Here is a 26,932-nt window from a genome sequence, read left to right as displayed (position 1 = left end):
AATAAACCTTTTAAGACGACTTTTCCCTCAATAGTAACTAAAAACTTCTTTTTTTTTTTTTTTTTTTTTTTTTTTTTTTTAAATTTTATTTTTCAGATCCCTAGATGTAGATGGTGGTGCTACGAGAATGCGAGGCCGCATTTCATCAGGATGGACGAGCATTTGTGGGATGGCATCGTTCATTATAATCAGATGACGCGACAAGCTGTGAAAATAAATCTTTTACTTTTCCGATGATAGAAGGCAGACGATTCCGCCATTAAGACGATGACGCGATTAAAAGATGTTTGAATATAAAAGAAGATTCCTTCTCTTCATCTGTAAATAATCTCATCTATTTCCTTCTACGAATGTAATTACTTTGTAGTTTGTTGCAACTATTCATGTTTCATTAAATATTCAAGTTTTACATAAATCGGACTAGTTTATTAGCCACCTAAGAAGTAAGTTTATAAACACCATATTCCTAGATAGTAAGTACCGATTCTACAATATTATTAACGTTTTGTGGGTTAACATTATTTATTATTTATTCAGTGTCACGTTCTTCGTACTTAGATCACATTAAATTCAATTCAACAGCAAAATTATAAAATCTTTAAAAACAGCATATCATTAGAATTTTTGATAGACAATCACGCTCGCTGGAGTGTTGCTACTGCTCGCTTTCAGATCTTGAATTTATTAATCAAAAATTCATTAAAGTTTAACAAAATAGAAAATATAAAATTCGAATTCAAATTCAGGTTTTCAGATGCACATGTTCGGGTGGAGGACAACGTTATTCAAAATTTGATGACTCAAGGTACAGTCGGTTTTTGCACAGTGCAAAGAACATACATACATATACATGCAGATTCTTTATTATTTACTTTTTTTAAAAGTAATACAGGGCAATACTATTTGGTGGCAACAGTCTGAAATGTGATCCTCATTTATAGTGAATGAAAACAGAATACCATTTCGAGGCTAATGACCAATCCGCGTTAATGTCATTTTGGTCTAAAAAGATATTATAACAATGTGGGTTTAGATCAGCAATCAATGGCATTTCAAATGCAAATGAAACAACAAGCATAATTTAATTAATCTAAAAACTAAATGTAGTACTTGAAAAGCAATTGAAAATTTATTTTACGATCATCGTAATTAAATGTTAAAGGAGAAAACTTTATTCTAAAAGGCATCGCAAGAAACGACATGATAGAAAAGTCCAAAAATCTGAAAAAAGAATTTAATTGAGTAGTTTGTGATTATATAAACATAAACTTTTCATCATTATTAACTGTGGCAATAAAAATGAAGATAAGCGTAAAAATTAAAATAATTTGAATGAATTTGTAAATAAACTGTAAAAAAACTGTAAAAAAAGTTTCATAAATGTTTCACTTAATATTCAAGACATGACGAATCTTTTTTAATATCTTTTGGAGAAGTACTTAAAGTTTTGAAGAGATGTTGAAGTGCCCTTTAGGGAAACATGTAAGAGTAAATATTATTTAAAACAAAGGGTTTTTTTTAATTACATTGCTATGAGAATGAATAAACATATTGATACACAGAATTTTAAATCAGAGTTATTACAAATAAAAAAGTGAATTTTCTGATAACTTAATTAATTGTTTTCAGAAAAAGAGTTCTTCCCGAAAAATGTTTTCCTTAAAAATGAAAAGAGTCCTTGTTTCTAGAATTTCAATGAAAATGAATATTTTAAAAGAAAATAAATTGAATTATAAATATTTTCTCTAATGTTTTGTGCATGACAGGGAAGTAATGTTGCATATAATTTGCCGTAATTCCAGTAATTATTGTTTAGTTTAGTGACGGAGGACGTGGGCACCACCCCTTTACCATTATGGTTAATTGGTTGAGCGCCACGTCCACCCTTATCTAAAGCTGACTCATGTTAGAGCCACACGAGATCCACTCATAGGGCACATTGATTAGTGTTACAAAACATAGATATTAAAGACGGTTACATCTGTGTGAACACAGTACTTATGAACAAAACTTTAGCAAGTGACACATAAGATTACAATTCAATACCCTAGCAAGTAATTTTAGCAAGTTACATATAAAGTTTACAATTCAATACATAAAGAAGATATGACATACATAATGATTATATTATACTGTTGTGATTGATAAGTGACGACATTGTCAACATGAATTTACTAATGCAAAATTCAACATTTAAACTCAGTATACAAAAACCCAAGAACATACAAATGCTTATATTTCATACATTGCCAGCTTAAAATATTTATAGTGGAGAAGTATAAAAATACTTAGATCTCACATAAGTCTCTAATATTCTGAATGTCATTGTTAACTTTTATATTACAGCTCACTACTAAAGAGATAGTTATTATATTAAAATTGGATATTAATACAGTTAAATGAATAATTGCACTTAGACTATAAATACACTATAAAAACATTAATTCTTTACAATTTCTAAAATGCAATGATTCAAAACAATGATTATATGCGAATATTAGAACAATGATTCACTATAAATATACAATGATTCAATACTATTACTTAAATTAATGATAATACTATTCATATTATTATTCATATATGCCATGTTGACATCAAAATAATATTTTTTTTTCATACAGGTGCTTATTACTGAAATGATGTTACATATTACTAGCAAGCAATTCAAAAATAAGATATGTACAGTACAATTTTACTTGCACATTGGAAATACTATACTAATAAATAATTCAATACAATGATTCCGAACGATTACTTATGAATAATTCAATATTATGATTCTATACGATTATTCAAATGCAATGATTCAATACAACAATTCTATGCGCTTATTAGAACAAAAATCTATATAATTATTCAAAATTTCAATATTATTGCTCAAATTAATAAAAATACCATTTATATTATAAACCTCACTACCCAAGTGACACAAACATTTAAATTACACCATTAATTAATCATTACAGCAATGATATTACATGTTACTTGAAAGCAGTTAATTATAAATTATGTACTGTACAGTTTTACCTTGCACACTGAATATTATAAATAATGTAATGATGCAATACAGTGATATTATACTGCTTCTTTAGAACATGTACCAAAGCAATAATTATATGCAGTGACTGAAATATAAAGATTACGATACAAGTATTCAGTGATTTAATATATATATTCAGATTTGTAGTAATACTATATATGTTATTAATAACATTTAAATATATGGGTATAGTCATTTAAGTACCTATTATAGTATTGATGTTACATTTACTTGTAAAGAAATCAATTGTTAAATATGTACAGTACACTATAACTTGCACTTTATTTGTTGATTACAATTCAGTGATTCAATAAAATGATTCTTTGTGATTACTAAAATATAATAATTTAGTACAGTGATTCTATGCATTTACTAAGTACAATGATTAATCATACCATACCAGTTAACACAATGATGCAATAAAACAATACAATTACTCTTATTCAATATGATTACTCTATTTAGTAACAGGACTATTCCGCTATCAATTACACTAGTTAGGTCAACATTAAAAGTAATAACCTTATCATCTACACGATCATCAATACGATTATTTTATTACAATGTTTCAAAACTAAGATACAATAAATTAATACTATACACAATTTCTCTGATACAAAACGATTACTGTACTAAAATAATTATTCAGTATAAATGTAGCCGAGGGAGTCCACATAAAGGGATAATTCTTAGTTTTTATTTGCATTAGTTTTAGCACAGTTCAAGATAGTTTATTTTATGATATACTTTAGAGACATATATAAAATTAGATTTGACACAGGTCAGTGCCGAGGTCCATAAGTTTATTAACAATTTTGTTAATCTTTCGTACTGCATGCTTGTTATTAATCATGAACCTGCTAAATGCTTGCTCATTCGTTGGCGGGATCGGCAGGTGCAAATCAGTTGTTAGTAAGAACATACAAACGCTTATATTTCATACATTGCCAGCTTAAAAAATTTATAGTGGAGAAGTATAAAAATACTTAGATCTCACATAAGTCTCTACTATTCTGAATATCATTGTTAACTTTTATATTACAGCTTACTACTAAAGACACAGTTATTATATAAAAATTGGATATTAATACAGTTAAATGAATAATTGCACTTAGACTATAAATACACTATAAAAACATTAATTCTTTACAATTTCTAAAATGCAATGATTCAAAACAATGATTATATGCGAATATTAGAACAATGATTCACTTTAAATATACAATGATTCAATACTATTACTTAAATTAATGATAATACTATTCATATTATTATTATATAATGTTCGGGTGTGCCCAATTCACCGCAAATGCACTGTGCCGTATTTGTAATGCCAAACCTTTCAAAATATACAGGAAAAGGACCATGTCCCGTTATGTACCGTACAAGCTGAGCATGTATTATAAGGCGATCATAAGTTACTGTGGGAATATGATAATAAACACGACGTCCTGTGTCGTCAGAGTTCCACTCTTCCTGCCACAGGGATTTGATTTTTTGCGTAAGATTTTTCTTTAGCCAGGAAATTGGCCAAGGTATCTTAATTTGTTCAGCATTTATGTTTTGCGCCGCTTCTTTGGCTAGCTGATCCGCCAGCTTATTTTCTGTTTGGCCAGCATGGGCCTTTATCCATTGCAGCTTTACGTTTAAATGACTGTTGTCATGTAATTTCGACTGTATGTCTGCTATGAGCGGGGAACAGTGCACTGGATTTACAAGTGCATGCAAAGACGATAAGCTATCTGTCAATATGAAGCTTCCATTATGTTGTTCCTGTATGATGTGGGGTAGTGCCCGGTCAATTGCTAACACCTCACTCTGGAACACACTATTATTGGTGTCCAGGTGACCTTTCCAAAGTGTTAGCGTGTCCAGGTTTCGCAGGGCTATGTAGGCACAGCCTGTGTTATCAAGCAATTATTGTTAGGTTATTAAAGAAAAAATTTCATACCGCAATTGGCATTTCTTATTAATTAAACATTAGATAGCAAATATTAAATAAAATATATGGCATAAACATTTACTTTAAAATATTATAGACGATCAAATCCTTTTCAGAATTTTAAGCCTATTTAATTAACGATAAGAGAAAGTTTAGTGAAAAGATTGCGAATTTAATACACTTGCACATTAAATTGTTGGAATAACACAATAGTGTTCCTACCAGTATCTACATTTTGTACAAGTAATTTATTAGAACGTTATGGTTATCATTTTCGTAAGACAGTAAAGGGATAAAAGTTATTTATTTGCTTTTATATTACATTGACTTTTATATCAAGGATTTGAGGGCTGCTTTCGTTAGCATATTATGAGAAATAAAATGTACTTTTAGGAAATGTATTTTTTGTGTTAGTTTATATTATACGTAATAAGATAAAATGATTAATAAGAAGAAGACAATATGCGTTTCTTTTTTAATAATTATATTATTGGGTATATTGCAGTGTTTTCATAAACTGCAATCACAGTGGTTATTCAGAACTGCAAAATAATAACAAAAATTAATTTAAACATATGCTTGATTATTGCGATCTATATTCCTAAATTCACAAATGAGCTTACTTTAGTTTCATCAGGTTCAGTTTATTCCGAAAATTTGTGCGAAGTTTTATATCCAAATATGCGATTTATTGAAATGATTAGTATAGAGTTTACTATTGAAATGGCTATGTGTGGCTATGTTCTAAATGCATTTTTAAAATATATAGAATGTCATCAGTTTGTATTATATCCTTTGCCAAAAGGAGAAATGTCATTTAAGCCTTGATCAAAACGCTTAATTTCCGCACTCTCCTTTAGAAATTGTATGCGATGTGCATCCTTCAGTGAACTACTTTCTGGGTATCCATGATCCATCATCCATAAATAAGTCCCTGCTTCATTAATAGTACCTCGAATTTGATATTTCTTTGTTATATTTTTAACATATTGATAAAAATATTCTCTTTCCTCAGCTAATTCAGGAAGATATACTGATAAATTGACGAAGTATGTATTCACGCAATAAATTTAAATGGAAACTTTTTTTATTTGAATTTGTTTTGTATGTTTCAAACAACAATTATATTACTAATGGTCGGTTCTTCTCTTATTACATAACCTTAACTGTCAGTCTGACGTCAGCCTTGCGGCTTTAACCTTTAACCAAATCGTTCTAAAATGGAGCCGGAGGCACGTTGTTTTTTAAGAGAGACTCATCGCCTGAAAGACGAAAGAAGAGAAATCATTGAAATGTAATAATGAATAACCGTTGAGTAGTTATGAAAAATAATATAATTGATGCAATAATATGAACACTTTATTAATTAAGTGGGAAGAATCTTGATTAAATACACGAGAAGAACTACTTAAAATAAGGAAACACAAGTCAGAGACAAAACTGAGACTAGAACTGTCGATCCGGAGTAGAGCACTGCCTTCTTGGAGCCGCTGGGACCAGGTTAGCGAAAAGAAGCTATCGACTCCATGTAGGATCATGAAGTACAGTGCATTTCCTTTGGTGTTGTTTGTATCGCTACAATCCGTGTGATCGTATTTTAGTATTTCGGAGATCTCAACATGGTTTAGACATGAGCATGCTGTTGAAACATTTGGCAGATAGACTCGCACGTTCTTCTTCGATAGCGGGAATTTTTAAATCAGAGTGAATAATGTCGTTTCTCAGAAAGCAAAGAGTATCGGAAATGATTTTTAGAAACTTGGCATCCAGGACTTCTAGTAACTTCGTTCGGTTTCTTTTGAATTTCGGACCCGTGCTAGACCGATGCAAAACGATTATAAGGTGTATCTTGCTAAGGTAAAAAAAATCATATGCTAGGTTCATATTTTTTAAGGAGATTTAATAGATGGCCATGAATGCGTTGTGAGCATTGACGGAATTACTATTGGTATGTTCATCGAAATTTAATTTTGCGTCTATATAAACACCCAGATACGTTATGGAGTTATAGAGAGGTACTTCAGTATTATTGAGATGAAGTTTCGAGTCAAAAGCTGTCTGGTCGCGTAGATTCGGAAACGGTTGGAAATTGATTTTGAAGGGTTGATTTTAATGCGCCATAATCTGCATCAATTTGCAATTTTCCAGGGAATTTTGATATATATTATGAAAAGAACTCTCAGAATTTCTAGACTTGCATAATAATGCCATGTCGTGAGCAAATTTAGGCAGTAGAGTACGATGAGGTTTTGGCATATCATTGATAAAATCATTCAAAAGGTAGGGTGGGAACAACCGAACCTTGCGGGACGCCAGCTTGAATTAATTTAGTAATGGAGTAAGGTTGGGTTAGTTTCAATAATGAATTTTCTGTTTTGAAAATAGTTATGGATTATTTTAATCATATATGGAGGAAAATTATAATTAAGCTTGTAAATAATGCCGGGATGCATACCTTGTCAAATAGTTTCAATATACCGAGGAAGCATCCCGTGACGCATTTTGTATTAAAACTGGTGTTAATGTGTTCCATAATATGTAGAATGTTTTGAATAGCTGAATGAGTTTTCACGGAATCCAAACTGAGTGGGCGAAATGAGGGAGTTGGTGTTAAGGAAAGCTTGGTGTATAATAAAAACGACTTTTTCGAAGATTTTGCTGATGGCGGGGAACGTATAGATTGGCCTGTAGTTATCTGGATTATAAGAATATTTTCTTGTCTTTTTAATTGGAATAACTGAGGCTATTTTCCAAATATTTGGAAAGTAGTTTAGACTGAGGCTTGCGTTGAAAGAAACAAAAGCTTCAAAAGCTTTTTAGGAAGAAATTTTAAGGCAGATGCTGTTGATATTGTCAAATCCGCGTGCTATTTTATTCTTTAGATTTTTGCAGTTCAGTTTTCTTGGGAGAGATGAAAGAAAATGAGGCAGTAGTATCATTAGAGAAATAATCTGAGCTGTGTCGATGATGTGGTTATTATGATGAATATCGGCAGGATGGGAAAGAGATAATTGATCTTCAAAAGATGAGGCAAAAATATTCAGAATATCGGAGTTCACCGAGTAGATGCCATCATTAATTTTAGAGGCCTTATAAGGCTGAATGCTTTTACTATTCCTGACTAATTTCCAGACACATTGAACTCTACAAGGACCGCTGTTAAGATCGTTTTTCCAATTTTTATTCTTGTGTTCCTATCAGATTCATTAGATATGGCGAATAACGGCGTTCAGTTGGGTTTTGAAGAAGAGGGAGCGAGTGCGTTTGAAGACCTTGCCGAGTGTTTTTTCCTTCATTTTCTTCAGAATGTTTCATTTATTTGTTTCATTTCGTCATTTATTTGACGATATAGGAACTATTTTTAATAGCTTGATAAATATCGTTTTGCATGTAGTCATTAGCGGTGTTTATTTCGTTATGGATGTTTAATTTGTGGAAACTTTTGAGATTTTGATCCAAATAAGTATAAAAAATCTTTCCAGTTGACTTAAGGTTAAAAGCGTTTACAAGGTTAAAAGCGAGTTCAGGATGAAACATATTAAGAGTGAAGATAATAGGCAAGTGATTACTGGAACGTTTGTTGCAGGTTGTTCCGGATGATAGGAGGTTATTAGTGGTACTGAATTTTCAGTTCAATTTTCTCCATGTCATCAACAGGAAAGGAAGCGGTTTGTTTGCTCACCTGGAGTCATAATTTCAGATTGCTTTCTTTTAACTGTGTTTTGGGATGTTTCCCGAATACCTCCCCTGAGGCGCCAATGCTTTTTTAGGTGGATATATTATCAGGGTTTTGAAGTTGAGTGAATGTGCAATTGATAATTAGTGGTTCAGTCCCTTGATTATCATGCGTAGAGCTTCGAGATCTGCGTAATTTTTACCGTCATTCCTTGAATACTGTTCGAGATTTTTTTCTCGTTCTATCATCCGTAGAAATTTGTCCATTCCATCTAACACAGGTGTTTCTACCATACTCAACTTAGTAATCGTGTGAAATAAAAAGAAAGACCGACTAACCTGTCCTTAGGAAAGTAGGAAATGACATCGGTAAAAAAAATCCGAAAGGAAAAAATAGAACCAGGAAGAAATGAGTGTTTTGTAATTACGATTTCACAGTCATACTGAGCGCTAACATTTCCGCTATTAGTTCATGCGCTATCGTAATTTAGAAAACTGCTAAAAGAAGCTTGGCCATTCTGAAATACATTTCTAATATTTGTAAAGCTGAACATTTGTAAATTTAATATGCTAGTTCATTTGAATATCCTCATTAATTTTCGATTATCTTTAAACTGTTCCCACACAGACGTTATTTGTTTAGAACAGCTTTCAGTCTCTACATGTTTTCCATACAGTGCAAATGTAACGTTGTTTAATAATCGTAAAAAATTATGTACCTAAAATATCGTGCTATTTATTTAATAGTGATTCTAGATGCAAGTCCGCAGAATCGATTATACAATGATTAAGGTACTAATTCTAGTTTCCAAATAGCAGTTTAATGCAATGTTTGAAAATCACTAACAATTAGAGTAAATCAAACTAGAAATTAAAATCAAATTTAATTTAGAAAATATATTGCACTTGCAACAATCACTAGAGTATATAAGACTGTTTAGATGTATAAATCTAAGAATAATATGACTGTTTAAAGAGATAGTGAGAAACTATCCCAAGACTGCTACTGGCTGTTTAGTCAAGCAGCCGTATGTCTAGATTTTGGTTCGAAGCAAGGCAACAATCCGATGGTATCTGTGTTCATCAGAATTCGAAGAGCCACAGTCAAGTCTGTGTGAACATTAGAGGGCTGGAAAGACGAAAATACGCGTTTAAAGTACTTCAATAAAGTTCAGATAACGACGATATTTCATTATCCGTTGCTATATGATTTAGTCTAACTTTGCGGACAGACCTCTCCGAAAGGTGATACGAAAATATAATGCATTTCGATATACTTTTCTTTTACCTACTGGGAAATGTTTTATTTCTGTGGCCATATGAAAAATCTAACGTTGAGGATGGTGAAACGTCAGTGTACATCAGGTGATCCAAAGTGTTATAAGATGATATGCCAAAATAAAAATGCATTTCGGGATACTTTTCTATTACCTATCGGAAAACAGACCATGGCTGATACCGTTTGCAACAGCTTTAGTGCAAATCGAAGTTATGTTCAATTACATGTCACCTTTCGGAATGAATCGTGATTCAATATGGTCATTAATAAAATATATATTTTCATATTTGCAGACAAAGTGGGGTTGTATACGGAATCTGACTTTATCGCAAAACGCTTGTAAAATCCTAACTTATTTCGAAGTCATTGACTACTAGAGAACTGAATAACTGTGCAGCTACTTATTCAAAATTCTGTAAGCAAATGACAATTCTGAGAAAGAGTTCATTTACCTTTTATTCCAACTCAAAATGGATGAAGAAAGGGACCCTTTTCGGGCTTCTATTGGACTTTTAAGTCAAGGTAGAAAATAAGAAACTACGCTGATACTAACCAAAATAAAACCAGCCGAAGCTGCATAGAATTAACTAACAGCTTTGGACCTTATTTAAGATCAACGGCGGATACCAGCAGGAACGTAACAATGAGACAGAATAATAGTAAGATTATATTTTTTGCAACAACGTGGCCGAAAATCAGAACACTCTTTCCTAACGCTCTACTAGCCACTTCTAGTGAAGCAACCTAGACTTCAGCTTAAATACTTGTTTCTTCCTCATTTACATAAAACGTAATCCTAAAAACTCAAAAGAATCGTAGGTGGGAAACGAGAGAATATAGAAAAGGATTGTTCAGAAAATAAAAATAACTATTAGAGAATTAAAATAAACCCTTACACGCTACATTTCACCACACTCAATAATCTGAGTTTGTTTCCTACAATAATGATACGCACTTTGCAGTCCTCAGTATATTCTCGCACCAATACAGTATATCAATAATAAGGCAATTCTATAGCAGGTCTTTCTTTCATTTTTTATTAAAAATTATTTAATTTTAAGCAAGAAAGTATTCATTTACACGTGTCTTATCTGTCTCAGACATAAATGGCTCTCCCCATTTATTACTATCTAGCAGGATTGAAAAATGACAGAATATTCATCGCTCTCATCCTGAGCTCATCTTTCATCGAACAAGCTATTCAATCGAATTATGTTGGGAATTCTGTGCCTCAAGACACGAATTATGGAATCTTTATATTTATTTTGTTCTGGGTAATTACTCTTTCCAAAACTGAGTTTACACTACTATGTATCAGGATCTATGTACTATCGGATGTTTTTCGCCAAAAAACGTTCTTACTAAAGTTAGAAAAAAACATGAAAGCCATACCTTTAGTGCGGGTAATAATGATCACCCAAATCTATGATTATTTTCTGTCAACAATTTGGTAGTTTCTAAAGCTTTCGGCCTAAAAACTTGCCGGCCGCGAGTCCAAAAACAGATCAACCTCATTTTGGACGTCCTGTACAGAATGCGAGATAGCACAAGCAAGATGTAGCTGCAGGTGTGAAGAAAGTAGATGTTCGAAGGAGCGATGTCAGGGCTATATGGTGAGTGTGGCAAAAGATCCCTTTCGAGTCCGGAGTGAGTACAGCCGATGAAGGCAGACACACGAGGTCTTGCATTATCTTGATGGAACATTAGCTTTTTGCGTCGGAACTCAATTCGACATTTTTCCTTGAAAGCAGCGTCAACGCGGACTCGCATCTCGCTGTATACCTTACTATCCAGGGTTTCACCTTTCGCCAGAGAATCTATCATGGTATTATTACTTTTGTGAATATTACCACGGCAATCCCACCAGATACAAAGCGTGATTTTTTTTTGTTAGTCAAATTGCGGTTTGAAACGCAGCCAAAGGGCTCACCGGGGCGCGTAATGGTAGACCGCACATTGAGTTGAACGGTATTAAACGAATGTCGCATACTGCGCATGCCCAGAAAAAAAAATTTGGCGTAATTATTATGTTTGCGCGATTTCAAAAGAAGATAAATACGGTATATGGTAGATGTACAGTCATCTGATTGTAAATAAATTTGGCGTTTAAGTCTTCGAAGAGTATATGTGCAATGTAAAGTAATTGCTATGTTAAAATAAGGGGGAAAGTGCAGAATTCCCCACTGCTTGGCGCGTTTTTAAGAATTGCACATACTCGGTATCTATGCACACATCGACCTAATTTCACTTAAAAAAATCCCAGAATTGCACAAAAATGGCATTGCGCACTTCCTTGACATTATTCATGTACACATCGACCTATTTTCACTCAAAAAGTCAAAGAAAAGTGACAAAAATCCAACTTTTCTTATTCTTGTAAAAAACGCCAAACAAACACCAAAAAAATAAGTGGGCAATTCCGCTCTTTATCCTTTAATTCTTTGAAATAAGAAAATAAAAGCGCGAATATACGTTAACAAACTCAGCGAAAAAATCCAGTTTACATTACTGAATTATAACATGTTAACAAATTACGTCTAAATAACGAATTATTACGCACAACATATGTTAACAAATATTAAATGCACTGTTATTGACAAATTAAAATGAAACATATATTAGAAAAATAAGCAAGTGCAATCGGTACAGACGTTAAAATGACTAATAAAAAAAGTTCCACAGCATTGCATTTGTAAAAATCACTCCACCCCACTCGGCAGCCATGGAGATCACGAATAAACTATGCTTAGGGTTGCTTAGTCGCCAATATTTCTCCCCGCGCCAAATGGTACACCATCAAGCATGCGCAGTAAGCGAAATTCTCTTAACACTGTTCAACTCAATGTGCGGTCTGCCATTACGCCACCGGGGCAGACCAATTCTCTTTTCGGCATGTGTTGTTGAAATAAATCCACGTTTCATCACAAATGACGATTCGGTCCAGAATTTTGTCCTTGCTATGATATTCGAGCAGATTGGTGCAGGCCCGAAAACGTCTGTCTTAGTCAGCTCATGCGGCACCCAGCGATTAAACGTTTACGTTAAGTTTAGGCGATGCTTCGCGCTTCTAATGACACTAACAGCTAACTTAGCTCTCAAGTGGTTGTGTACTCTCGAGTGGTTGTATAGTCTCATTAACATCAGTAGGCCGGCCAGAGCGCTCTGCTTCTTAAATGTCTTGTTTTTGAACGGTAGCATACCTCCACAGTGTCATATGATACATACAGCATTAGTATCTAAAGCTATATGCATGATTTTGTGACATTCTGTTGCTGACTTTTTGCAACAGAACTGGAAGTAAATCATGGTTCTAATCCGGTAGCGCGATAGTTCCTTTTCAGACACCTTAATGATAACAATATATTTTTACGAATTTCACTACTCAGTGTTCTGAACCAAGTCTCTTTCTTCCAAATGCCAAAATTCGTTCCTCAAAATATGATTAAACGGTGGTGTGGCTGCAGCGGACGTGGTCAGAGCGGACACATACGACTTCGTGGTTAGAGCGGACACATACGACTTCGTGGTTAGAGCGGACATTTCGAAACTCATCGTGGTTAGAGCGGACATATTTTTCCCCACCTTAGAACAGATAAAGGGTGCAGATAAATAAGTAAATAAATACTTTTAAAAATCATAAATATAATTTAAAACAGTATTTTAGCAAATCTCAAGTGGCATAACTTTTTTTTAACCGAAGTTTTCTGTTTTTGCACTCGATTATCGAATTACAAGGCACTGGAGTATGTCGGTATTTTAGTAATGAAATCATAACCTTTCTGATATAATTCTGAAATTTCTTCTTGAAATATCTGGGGAACAGGAACTGATCCTTCTTCTCAGACTCTTTTTCTGCAAGTCTCTAACTTCCATCTCAGCAATGTGGGGCGCGCAGGAATTTTCAGTTTTCTTCAGTACTTCGTATTGAAATTTTGTCTTTACATTTCCTTTACAATGATCTGTCTTACATACCCAACTCATTCCTAATTTATATTTTAGGTGTAAACGGTGTGGGTAACTAAACATTCTTTTCCTTATTTTGTAGGAAGTAATTTTGTTGAAATGGCTATGGGCTCCATCACAAAATTTTTTCGAGGCTATAAAACGACATACACACTTCATAAGAATCAAACATCTACTGAGAAAATGTGAAAAACTTTTTCTTTTAAAAGTATCGGCTTATCTCTACAGCAGGTGTAAAGCTCGAAACTACACAATAGATGACATGTGATTGATTAGGTAAACAACAGAATAGGTGCAAGAATGTCCGCTCTGCCCACCTAGCTGTCCGCTGTAGCCATTGTTCGCTCTGACCACGTAACCGATTAAACACGCCAACGGGAACTGTTTGCGCAGACGATATTTGCGGCGGCAGGAAACTTTAGTTGAAACCCGATGCTAAATGCTTCTGCTTTTGAAAGTGTTTTATTAAATTAAATGACGACGTATTCTAAACCACAATAATTTTCTGGTTATTTATGTACATTATACACACTAACGCTTTTCTGTTGACAAATGATAGGCCTAAAGATCTGTTGTGGCATATGTTTAACTTTGACCTGGTTACCAGCATACATCGCAACTGCCTTTGAATAGTTTCTGGATTCTTTTACTTTTAGGTCGTTCACAGATCTTTTTCAAGTGTCTGTTTAGCTTCCATTCTCCCAATAGCACGCATTTCTCATAATATGTGGAATGCTTTCTGAACGATATGTTAACATTCCGTGTGTGAAATGCTTATACATGCATTTGTACAGTCCTCAAAATCAAGTATGAAGCACGCCTTTGCACTCCTTTAAGCATGAGTGGAAATAACCATAGGAAAAATTAGCATATTTTTCTGTAACAAAGGATAATCCCTATAAGACTGCACGATAATGTTTACCTTAAGCTACCAACCAACTACCTTTCATTGTACTTCAATTAAAAGAATTGATATAAAGCATAATTTATAGTCGTTCTTTTAATTTTGCTATATAATAAAGCAGATTTATAGACCAAAAAATAAAACAGCTGATGAATATTAGTTCAGCCTGAGTTTAAAATCTAAGCAAACTGATTTGCTGTATAGGATTTTTCATGCTTATCCTCACGTGCAACACGAATACGAGACACCTTACCTTAAAGCCTCCTCTATAAGGGCGTATCTCCTCTTAGACATATGGACTTCGCATGCTTTGCCACAATCTAATAAATTAATCTTTTGCGTTTTATTCCTTTTTTAAAAATGTGCATTAAAACTATGCTCCGTTAAAAATAACTTTATTGAAAGCTGTCATTAATGCCATGATTTCCTGACAATTTTCTCTTTGGTGTAAATTGCATATCATAACCATATTTACATTAGCTTATATAAATTATTAAGCACGTAGCATTTATCAATCAAATTGACTAATTTGCTATGTTTATACTACTTATATCTTCATTTGCACTTAATTTTATAATAATTAATTCACATAGGAGACAACAGGTGAAAGTACATTTTTTATTATATATTTCAACTAACAACATGGTGTGATACTTCTTTGGCAATATGAAGCAACTCCATTGATGGAACACAAAAAAAAAAAACTTTATTTAGCACTCAAAATGGCGACATACAAAACAAGAAGAAAAATAATTCTAACATTTTAAAGTAAAATACATTCTTCGTGCGAGAGTCGCACGTGGCACTCGAACTTGGTTTCAAACATTGCCATTCACTTATACCTAAATGTTCATTTAATTAAATTATTTATTTTAAACTACAATCTTTTAATAATATTTAAAGCTGTTACAATGGATATGTTTCTGAAAGTGGAAAATATGCAGTTATATAGACGGACAGAGTGAGCGAAAAAAATTATCTACTTCTCTCACTTTGCACAGCCGATAATTATCAACATAGTTCAAGCATTAAAATTTGATCATGCAAAGATATTTCCAATATATTTAAAATATTTGCTTTCCTATTATAATGGGATATTTATGTAATCCATAGTCAGTTTGTTGAATTTATGAACCGCGGAACTGTTAATAACACTATATTATCTAATGCATTTATTTTATTTATTTACAAATGTCTGGCTTCTGGAATTTAAGCCATTAGCCATTTGTCTAATGTTATTGGTACCAGGGAAAGATTTTCGAAGATAATTGCTTAAAATTAGTAAAGTAGGTCATTACTTTGAATGGTTTCTGGAAGCTATTTCCGAAAACACATCACTAACCACCAACCATTCGCTCGACGTTGTTCTGTCAATCCTAAATACACAATATGCATCCCTTTATAATATTTCATTAACCTTTACGAAAGCTATGCCTGCCATCATTGTAATGATATGCGGAAGAGTGCTTCGTTAATCGGGCATCTTTAATTCCGTATCCCTTTCTCACTATTCACTTACGCCTCGGCATTCCATCAGAAGCACCGTTTCTCCTGGGATATCAATAACAGGAATCCTGGATATGCATCTCTATCATTGATATATTAATGGCTTTCTATGCGCATGATCCAAGAACGTTGCTTAATTCGATTTCATTTAATGTCTATACATATTATGACTGGAAGTACATAGAGTTCCATAAACAGACACTGCACCTAGAGGGTATATTGTCGAATGCCACAAGATAAACTCCGCTTTTACGATCTATTCAAGAGCTGCTAAACGAAAATATACTGTGTCGGAAATGGAAAGATACTGAATGTAGAATTATAAAAGAGGGGAATGGAGTATCGAATTTTTAATGCACTCTCGATAAACATATTGAAACATTAAAGGTGTCGTATTTGATGATCTGACCCAGGAGCGGGGATTTACGTAAGGTATTATTTACGAGAATAAATATTTGATGATCTGTAATGAGATTTATTTAGAATTCTTGAATGCTGTTTTCAGTTTGATGTTAATTATATTTCAGAATAAAATATAAATACGCTCTCAGAGTATCATTACCTTGTTCTGCTTATCATGAATTCTTAGTTATCACATACAATTTGGCAGTCTATTAATAGTTGATTACATTGTTAATATTGCTATATTGACTATTTATAATTATATTATTTTGTTTATGTTACTGATTAAAAATTATTCGGTTCATAAAGTGAATTCCAGCCTATATCTACCGATTTTATTGTCAACGGATCTGATATACCACACACATGAGACGAGTTCCGTGATCAGTAGAATCATATTTATTTTACAAATACAATGAAATCGTAAGACGTAAGGATTAAATTTTCAGATATTTTGAAGTATAGAAAATGCAGGAATGATACTCCTAGCACTTTATCACTAGCTGTAACACATCTGAAATCCCGCTCCAAATAAGTTTTCCCAAATTCCAAGAGGCCTCGGTTCCTGTCCATGATAGTTCAATAAAAAATCTGTCTCTGGACCATTGCAATTCGCAGTTCGAGTTAGTAGAACAAAAATCATGGGTTTCTTTATTAACTGTCTTGTTTTATGCATCCTGCCACTTACGGTATATGTGAGTAATTAAGTTGACGTAGCTGCAGCGATATTTCTTGCAGTCTGGGTTGGCATCGGTTGTTAATTTCGTTTAGCATTCATTGACGAATAACGATCCTGAAAATCTGTTGTAGTATATTTTTGATCTTAACCTAATTATTTGAGTGCATCGCAACTATCTCTAAATCGTTTCCGCCTTTGAATGGTTTTCTTTACACTCTTTATATTTTATCTCTTTACTCGCTACTTTTACATCTTTTACAAGCCTATTTTCGCCACTGTTCTGCTTTCAATCTACCAATCGCAATAATTTCTCACAATCCATAGAATGCTTTCTGAGCTACATGTTAACATTCTACATGAGAAAATTTATCCATCTGCTTTGTTAAATTTCTGTGTTTTTAGTAAAAGGGTTCATTACACGCTTCTTACGTTTATCTTCTTTACTGAACATAGAGATAAGTAGCTTAGCTTCAGCTTAAGTCTCAAGTTAGCGTATGCTTCCAAAGAAAGTCAAACTCTACAACGGGAATCAACAAACCGCAAAAGCTTGTATAGTTTTCTGTAACAAAGGTGAATCCTACTGGATTATACGATAACGTTGATCTTAAGTTACCAACTGATTATTGTAGTTCACTTAATAGAATGAATACAAAGAAACTTTTTATGATTATTCCTTTAATTTTTACTCTAAGTGCATACTAAGGCGCTAGACGTTATTTGCTGGCTTTACTTAATCATCATATTAAATAGTAATAGAAGTATCACATTGTTTCTTCAGGTAATATAATAGATCTTTCAATATTTGAAATCTCGTGTAATTTAAAACATTACTTTAATCAATTGCACTATGGTGAAATTAAGGTGAGATTACTAAAATATAATAATTTCATTAATTCTGATTAGTGTAATGCAAGTAATGCATTGGTAATGTAAATCGTTTTGAGCTTTCGCTAAAAATCCTTATACATTTCTGTACTTTATGAGTTCCAATTCAGGAATATATATGATTGTTGTGCTCACGAACAGCGAAGTAAACTCATCAAATATTTTTTGCGGTTGTTCTCAGCAATACAGAACATGTGTGGTTGTATCATAAACCAGAAGTTTCTCTTTCACGGAGAAACTGTGTTGACTTTGCTATGCAGTTTTATCACTCACCGAAAAGTGATGCTTAGGGCGAGCTATTACGAGGCAGTTTACAGAGTTGTTTCCAGAAACTTGTGAAAGCACATATAACATACGTCTCGACATTTCAAGAGCAATATATTTGCGAAGGCAGCGCACATTATTGCAAGTTGTTATTTCATATTATTTTACGTTTACTTAATTATTTAAAATAATCTTTTATTTAAAATAATCTTTAAATATTTTAATTTAAAGGCTTGAGACTACGCTCCATAGATTTGCATTTAAGTATTCAAAAATCAAATTAATATTAAGAAAATGTTTTAAATATAAAAATTGTAAAAACTTCTATCTCACTTTTGAATTAAAATTCAAGTTTTAATATCTGACACCGTTTTCAGCTATGCAGATATGATAGCGCTGCTAATTTAAGAATTATCACCCCATAAATTATTGATACAAAACATGAATTTGTTTTATTTGAAAAGAGCTTTCCCAAACAGGAAAACTTGGAAGAAAGCAAATTTGCTGTGATGTTATTTCATCATAAATCAGGAAGAGACTTGTATCTTATCTAATGAAGAAAAACTTTGATTATTCAAAAGATAGCTGTACGGTTATTTCTTTGGATTATTTATGCGCAAGACTTGCAATAAGTATTTCTCTTATAGGGCAATACATTTTATATTGTCAGGATACGAAATTTGTTTAGTGAAATCTCTGAGTTCCTCTTTGAAGCTTTAATGGACGCAAAAAATAAAATGCGAATAGTATTTCGATGAGAAATATAAAAAAGTAAAAAAAAACCCTGATGTCAGTTTTAATAGTTTCTGATCTTGAAAGCTAACTTGGAATATGAGAATTTTAAGCATTTTCCGTTTTGTATTTAAAAGCTTTGTTTGATTACGATTTTTCTAAAGCGGAATATGTGCTAAATCAGGTTATCTTAGGATCTTTAGCAATTAAGAATCGTTTAATTATTTTTCAAGTCATTTAGAAAAACATTAATCAATCCATGTTTTACAATGCACAATTTACTACAGTTCAAACATATGACAGTTTAGGCCTAAAAAAGGAAAAATTTAAATTTGATAAAATGTGCCAGAAATCATGACGTGGTCATGAACCGGACTAATGAACGAGAGAAAATCTTTAAAATAATAAAACTTTGCAATGTCAATATTTACTTGGACAAGCTAACGCTGTATTTGAATATCGTACCAAAGCAAATAATGATTATGAACTAAGATAAAGGAATTAAATGAGCTTTTTAAGTAAAAATAAAAGAAAGACACGATACATGATTTTAAATTCTTCTTTCACCAAGAGAAACAGGTCTTGATGTCTCACAGTATCTTCAAATAACCAGACTTCTCTTTTCATCGCGAAATAACATTCACTGCATATGAATCGTCTTTTTTGGAAAGAAAGATCGTGGCACCACTTATAGTTTTTTCATATTAAATGATAAACTAGTTCATCAGATTATCCATCATTTAAACACTAGAAACCTTTAAATACATAAATGAAGATTTTTTAATATTTCAAAATTGTAAATATGGAATTTCGAAATAACAACTAGTTCATTGTTTGAAAAAAAAAAGGATTGTAATTTTGTAAAAGCATTGACTGACTCCCGAAACCATACAGTAGAAATCTATTTGAATATCATTGCATTAGCAAAGAATGTAGTTTGATGAAATAATTTGCCTAATTGTACCTCTACTAAATTCTAGCATTTTGACCCAGCTTCAAGCTCTTACTAATACTAAGTTTGCTTACGCTTTCTTGATTTTCCCCACAAGTAATATGAATAAGAGCCAGTTTCCCATAAAAGCCCTCCATCCTTTTTCCCTTAGGCAGACAGGTTTCACTAATATAGCCTAAGGGAAATGATGGAGGCACTAAAAAAAATAATTTTCCGTTAGTGTAAATAAATTCCAAGTATGTTCCAATAAACTTATAGCAATGTGTTCATAAATGCCTTTGATAACAAAACCACAAACAAAACATATATTTAAAAACTTATATTTTTACTGAAAAACTACTATTGTTAAATGTTAAACTTTTTAAAAAGGTACCTGTTAATTTCTGAGACCTTTATAAATATCTCAGATATTATCTTATAATGAAGTTATTGTTAGTGCATAATGATCTGTAGCAATCTGTAGCAATCTTGCTTTTAAGCAAGAAGAAAAGAGCTGAGGACTCTCCAGTCGCCGTTTCGCCGTTTCCTCCAGTCTGTGAGGAGAACGTTCCACATAATGATCTATTACGTATCGAATCTCCCAAAACCGTTCACAAAATGCCATGTTTTCCTTCTGCAATAAGTACGATCTATCTAATCTAAAACATGTACTCTAACTTGCGCGTGCTATTAAGTTAGAAATACCGTAATCTGAAACGAGAGTTTCAACTAGAATATCTTTTATCCCATTATGCTGTTTCTCATTAATCAGACACCAGAAGTCTCCTAATACAAAGTGTTTTTGATATAATTATATAAGAAAAATTACAGAGATTTGAAAAAAAGAAAATCTGAAAGGTTTCAGATTTTAAATTACGTCCCAAAACGCGCCAAGTGTGCTGACCTTTACACCACGAAGGCATGCTAATAAGGAGCGAGAAATACCTTGCAAATTTGCCTCGAGCGAACGATGAATTAGATTAGTACAACTCGAAGAAGCAAGTTAAAACGTACTACAGCAAAGAATGTGCAAAATTTAATAGACAGTATAAGAATGTTGTGTAGTGCCCAGATCAGATTTTTTTAGGATGTATTTTCATACAACTTATAATTACTGATTTGTGCAGAGGGGTTGCCGTCTTTTATATCGCTGGCATATATTTAGATAATAAACGATTTAAAACCTGTTCGCGGGACCGAATTCTGAAGTCTTGGATTTAGGCAATTTTTTTCATGGGTTATTTGGTCATGAGCAGTTTGGACCTGGGCTATTTTGTAGGGAGCTACAAATTGTTTGGGCTTTTTGTCTCCTGCTATTTTGTCATTTCTGAAATTGTGTAGTTAGGACTTAATGGAAGCACATGCCCCAAAATTGCTGCAGATTCATTTCTAAGTAAATTAATATTAAATTTCGGAATTCAAATACATTTAATTTCCGATAACAGTCAAAAGTTGGTCAGTGACCAACTGGTTCCTTTCTCGATAACAGTCAAGCATTGCAAAGCGCTTAGATATAGTTACTATCATCCGAAGTTACGTAATAAATTATTATCAACGGTGGGCGCAGTAGTTCCATCTAAGTCTAAAGAAAGCACCCAAAGCAAAAGGAAGGTGGCCAGTGAAGTAAAGAGAGCAAAATCCGACATTTTACATAATTTCCAAGCGAACATCTACAGATGACGTATAAAAATCAAAGAGAGCCCTTACCAATTGGTAATTCTACCGTAGTTGGCGAAACATTGATGCTAAGTTCAAAAGAGATAACAAGGATTCAAAAACAAAACCAAGTAATTTAGTAGGCGTCACGACCACTTGCGTAAAAGGCCAGGTCAACTTGCAGAAGCTGGACAACCAAAGCGGAAGTCCCAGAAAACAACAATCTCAGAAAGAACGCAACGGTATTGGAACAAGTGGTCACGGTTGCATCCAAATCTGTGATGGAAATGAACGCTTGAAATGAAAAACTGCGATACAAATTAAAAAGATCTTGCGATCACGAAAAAAAGAATGGGTGTGCCGAGATGGTGGAAGCTAGCGGTTGCAACAAAATTTTCCCTAGTGTTGAATCCCATTGTCTTTACACTATACCTCACCTAAATGTATTTTGCTATTACTCGTGATTGCACGTTTGGTTTATTTGCTGACGACATTGTAATTTGGTGTAGTTGGCGAAACATTGACAATCTCGAATGCGGTATAAACAATTCAATTCAGGAAATTCTTGATTTTCTGTGGATCAAAAACCTAATTTTCATCTTGGTAGCTCTATAACTGGATTGTTTATAACAAACAGACATCTATAATTAGAGTCCAAAAATTTCCGTAAAAAGTCACATGTTACAGTGCGATAGGAATCTCAAATATCTTGGTTTAGAATCTCAAATATCTTGGTTTAGAAATCTCAAATCGCGTGTAATAAGCAAATGGATTTACTGGTATCTCGGGCTAGAAAGAGACTGAATACTTTGAAATTAATTTCTGGCATCAGTTGACGCCAAGACTCTAAGGGCATTTATTTATATCTGTCTTATAAGTAAGACCAGTTATTGAATACGGTTATAAAATCTATCATGTAGCCTCGGATACAAAGCTGAAAACATTGAAAAGCGTACAACCGAATTCACGCCTTATTACAAGACTTCGCAACAGTACTCCAGCTAAAATCGTTCTCTACTGAAGCTGATGTGCAACTTTGCGGCTGAGCAGTAAGTAACCTTAATCTTATTATTTAGTTCTGAAAGCTCCTTAATTTTTTAGATCAGTATCGTACTTTAAACTTTTAAATTATTGGAAAATTAATCAATGATTAAAAAGAATAGTGTCCTCAGTCATGCTGAAAAATTGTATGTCATTTATTTAAATCTTTAAAAACCTATCGCTTTTCCTGTGGATTTACTTTTAGGCATATTTTTTCATACATAGTTATTGACTAATGCTAATACGTCCTCTAGACTACCTGAGTAGTTAAGACAGGTTACTCTGGAAGTGATTAACATAATACTTGTTGAGGCTGTTCTGATATATACAAATCTCAGGAAGAATGAACATGGACACATTGATAGCTAGTTGGCTAAATCTGGCGTGGGCGAAATTCCTCTCAAGCGTGGAAATAACGATTTATGTTCCGTTTTTAGCTGTGAATCCATTTTTACCTATCTATGTGGATTTTGATTGGGTTTTTTTAGCAATATTTATCCGGGGAAATGTTGATCTTTACAGAAAGCCGAGGTGTAATCTAATACCTAGATAATCAAAGAAGTATTAGAGAGCTGAAAGGAATCAGAGATATTCAAATTTAAGTCCTTGTGCTATTTTTCTGCCCTCCATCTACAATCAATATAGCTCGTAAACTAGCAAAGGGGGGTAATTCTATGTCTCAGGTTTATGCCGAACCTTTGGCCTACTTTATCTGTATTCTAGAATACAGAAGACATTCTTCTTGAAGACAAATTCTGAGAGACTCATGGTCGGGTCACTGTATAACTGTATCAAGTATTGTAATTGAATAACTGTAATTGATGCTATATGTAGCTGTATCCGTATCCAGCCTCCACATGGCTTCCAGGAATTTCGAGAAGTGGAAGGTAATAGAAATCTCTCAGCGGCAGGGAGAAAAGTATTTAAGATCGAAGAGAGAATGAGTAGTAGTTGTTTAATTGTGTGGGTTCGGAGTATTGAGATGTCTCCATGTTAGCCTCGCCCTTTTGATGCGTTTTGCATTGTGTTGTGTTTAAGGGGAGTCAGAAACCTCTATACACGTTTGAAATTTTTTGTGTAATTAAGGTACACATATCCGATTATATTGAAATGTGCATTTGAAACGTTTTGATACTTAGAGTAATTTATAGAATATTGTATTAAGCATAGTAAAATTTAGCCCTTTTCTCACAAAAATATTTTTGATTTTTTTTCTTAGTTTATCACAAAAATCTCATTCTAGTAAATATCAGGAAATATAATAAATGAGTCATAGAAAATTTACATACCTGTGCGCAATAGTCCCTGAGGAAAGTTACATCAAGTGTTAAAAAAATCACATTTGGAGAAAAACGCATTTTTATGTAAGAATCCTCATTTATCAAAGAATTCGATCATAAATTAATACTACATTTTTCAGTTTTAATTTTATCAAACGTTAAAGTACGGTATTTTTAAAAAGCTAAAAAATGTAGTGATTTTGAAAATGCAAAGATTTTGTAGATTTTTGACTTCCTACACCCCTTAAAAGCGATCATCCCAGTGAGTTTGAGATTAGGTATTTTACATTAATTGCTTGATGCGCCAATGTCAGACCACTTCGAAATAAAAGTTACATTCTAAACTACAGTGTAAATGAAGCTATTTATTTTCCGCAGCTACAAATATTTGTTACGCAATATGTCAGGTTCCGTAACATTTTTCAACTAGTTAAATATATTAAGTACAGACCGTCTAGGTATTTGAATAGAATAAAAGCTATATTCCTTAATGTAATAGTAGGAACTGACCTATTAGACATCTACGCACCTAGTGAAGAAATTAAAAAAAATTAAAAAATCTCTTTATGTTCGTTTACAATTTCTTGAATTGAGCAGAAATAATTGCCCTAAAAAAATACTTGTGCAAATTGTTGTAGATTCGTTTTTTAATAAAGTTATATATAAATTTATATTAAAGTACGAAGCTCCAATTCGTGAATCAAAGTTCTAAGCAAATGTGTGCGGGTTTTTACATAAAACAGTTTTAAAAGATCACTTATAGACCGCAATAGAGTATTGCAGAGCCGGTGAATAGAAACATGTTTAAAAGTATCCAAAGCTCTGTAACAAATTATCACCAATGTGGTACAGCTGTGACAGGAAATTGGCGAAAATGCTGTTATTCTGCTTTTGGACCATTTATACTATTACCAAATATATCTTACAATCGATTGTTAGAAACTCTTAGCATTTTAAAAAGTTTGTACTAGATAAAAAGACATTGGAAACTAGAGACAGCAAGAAACGACCAAAGTCACTCTCTGTTCTCCAACTTTCTCTCTCTCTTGTCATACACCTTTCACAGGTGAAAGGTGACGAAGGACGGGGACGCCTGGTGTTTAACAGAGGTAAACAGGCATGTGTCCCGCGCCCTTCCCTATTTAGTGGCAGCAACTCCCTGGAGTCTCGCAAGGCCACCTCGAAAGTTTATTGAAGAATTTAACGTAATTGCATGGCCATAGAGGAGCGTCTTAAGAATGCATTAGTTTTAATCGATAGGCGAATGATTTGTTAAATCTTAGTTTGTTAAACACAAATTTTAGCATATAGAAACACATACACTTATACTTGCACATATAAAGGCACATACAAAACACGTGCAAAACACATATAAGAGCACATAACACATATAAAACATGTAAACACATTATAGAATAATAGAAATTCGATATTAATTTGCACACACTTATACAAGTAAAACCTATACTTATAATGAAGAGAACCTTTGTTCTGCGTGTCATTAATTTTATAGAATATGCTTTCGAGGAAATACATTTTGATAGCAAAGCTAAAAATCGAAACTTTGACAATTTAATTAAATTATTAATAAAAGAACTTCTTAAGAGGATCAATTAACAGTTTAAATTTAACAATAATAACAAAAAAATTTGTAAGAAATGAAATTACATGCTAAGGGGGTATTCGAGTTTTTAGTTAGAGTTCTAACGATATTGTCAGTGTCTTGGTCATTCTCATTGTCAAGGCCACACTCTCATCCTTAAGTAAAAACAATCCTTCAAATTTTAAAGGAAGCCGGACTGCCAGGGTGATCCTAGATTCAAATTACAGTTATTGCAAGTTTTTGTATACTTCTAAAATAGCAATGTTTAATATATTTACAATTATATGACTTTCATTGACATAACGCGTTCTAGGAAAAGCAAATCAAAATATTTATGAAACTACTGGTTGAAGTCATTTTCCTCACATACTCTCTGAACTGTGAAAATAAGGCTTGCACATGATCAAATATTATTCTGCAGGGAATCCAAAATTTTAACAATTTTATTGAAAACATGTTTTGTAAAGTCACTTAATTCCCTAATCTCCGAAGTAAGCCAATAATAATTTGCGCTTCACAGGCATCGACGCGCATTCTGGACGCTTTAACATATTTTAAGTTTTAACCAAGTCAATTAATCCGATGATAAATGAGTTTTAAATGCCAGACTGGGACAAGCTCTGGTTTGTCGTCGAGAATGTAATACACGTCTTCCTAATGACCCTTTTACCAAGAGATAGCTGGGCATTAAATGTATATCTTGCTATCGCTAGTGTATTGTTGTATCAGCTTTCCAAATGGTTACTCTCTTGTGTTTTAAGCGAGACATATAACATGTTTAGAGAAAACGAGGTCAGTATAACAGGAAATAACTAACAACGAATATTATTGTGGCTTGCGTACGGGTTCGTAATAGATAGAATACACAAGTCCGAACTGTACAACGTAAATTTGTTTTACAGTTCTCAGTGCTCATATCGATTAATAAAGGTAAAATTCAATTTGAAAATAATATCTTCTCACATTTTACTTGCATAAAAAACTACAAAATTGCTTTTGTTTTTATAATACTTACTTGATAAAGGTGTAGGCATCCATTGCGACTTTCGTGGAGTTTCAGACTGCAGAATTTTCAGTTCTAAAACTTCAGTTGAATTTATAATTTTCAGATTGTAATGGTTATGGATCGTCAAGCAATTTCTGCTCC

The sequence above is a fragment of the Stegodyphus dumicola genome, chromosome 5 (genome assembly GCF_044657685.1).
Source record: "Stegodyphus dumicola isolate Sdum_Otavi_A_Nest chromosome 5, ASM4465768v1".
In the NCBI taxonomy this organism is placed as follows: Eukaryota; Metazoa; Arthropoda; class Arachnida; order Araneae; family Eresidae; genus Stegodyphus; species Stegodyphus dumicola.
The sequence above is the reverse complement of the archived record's forward strand: the minus strand, read 5'-3'. Positions refer to the sequence as shown.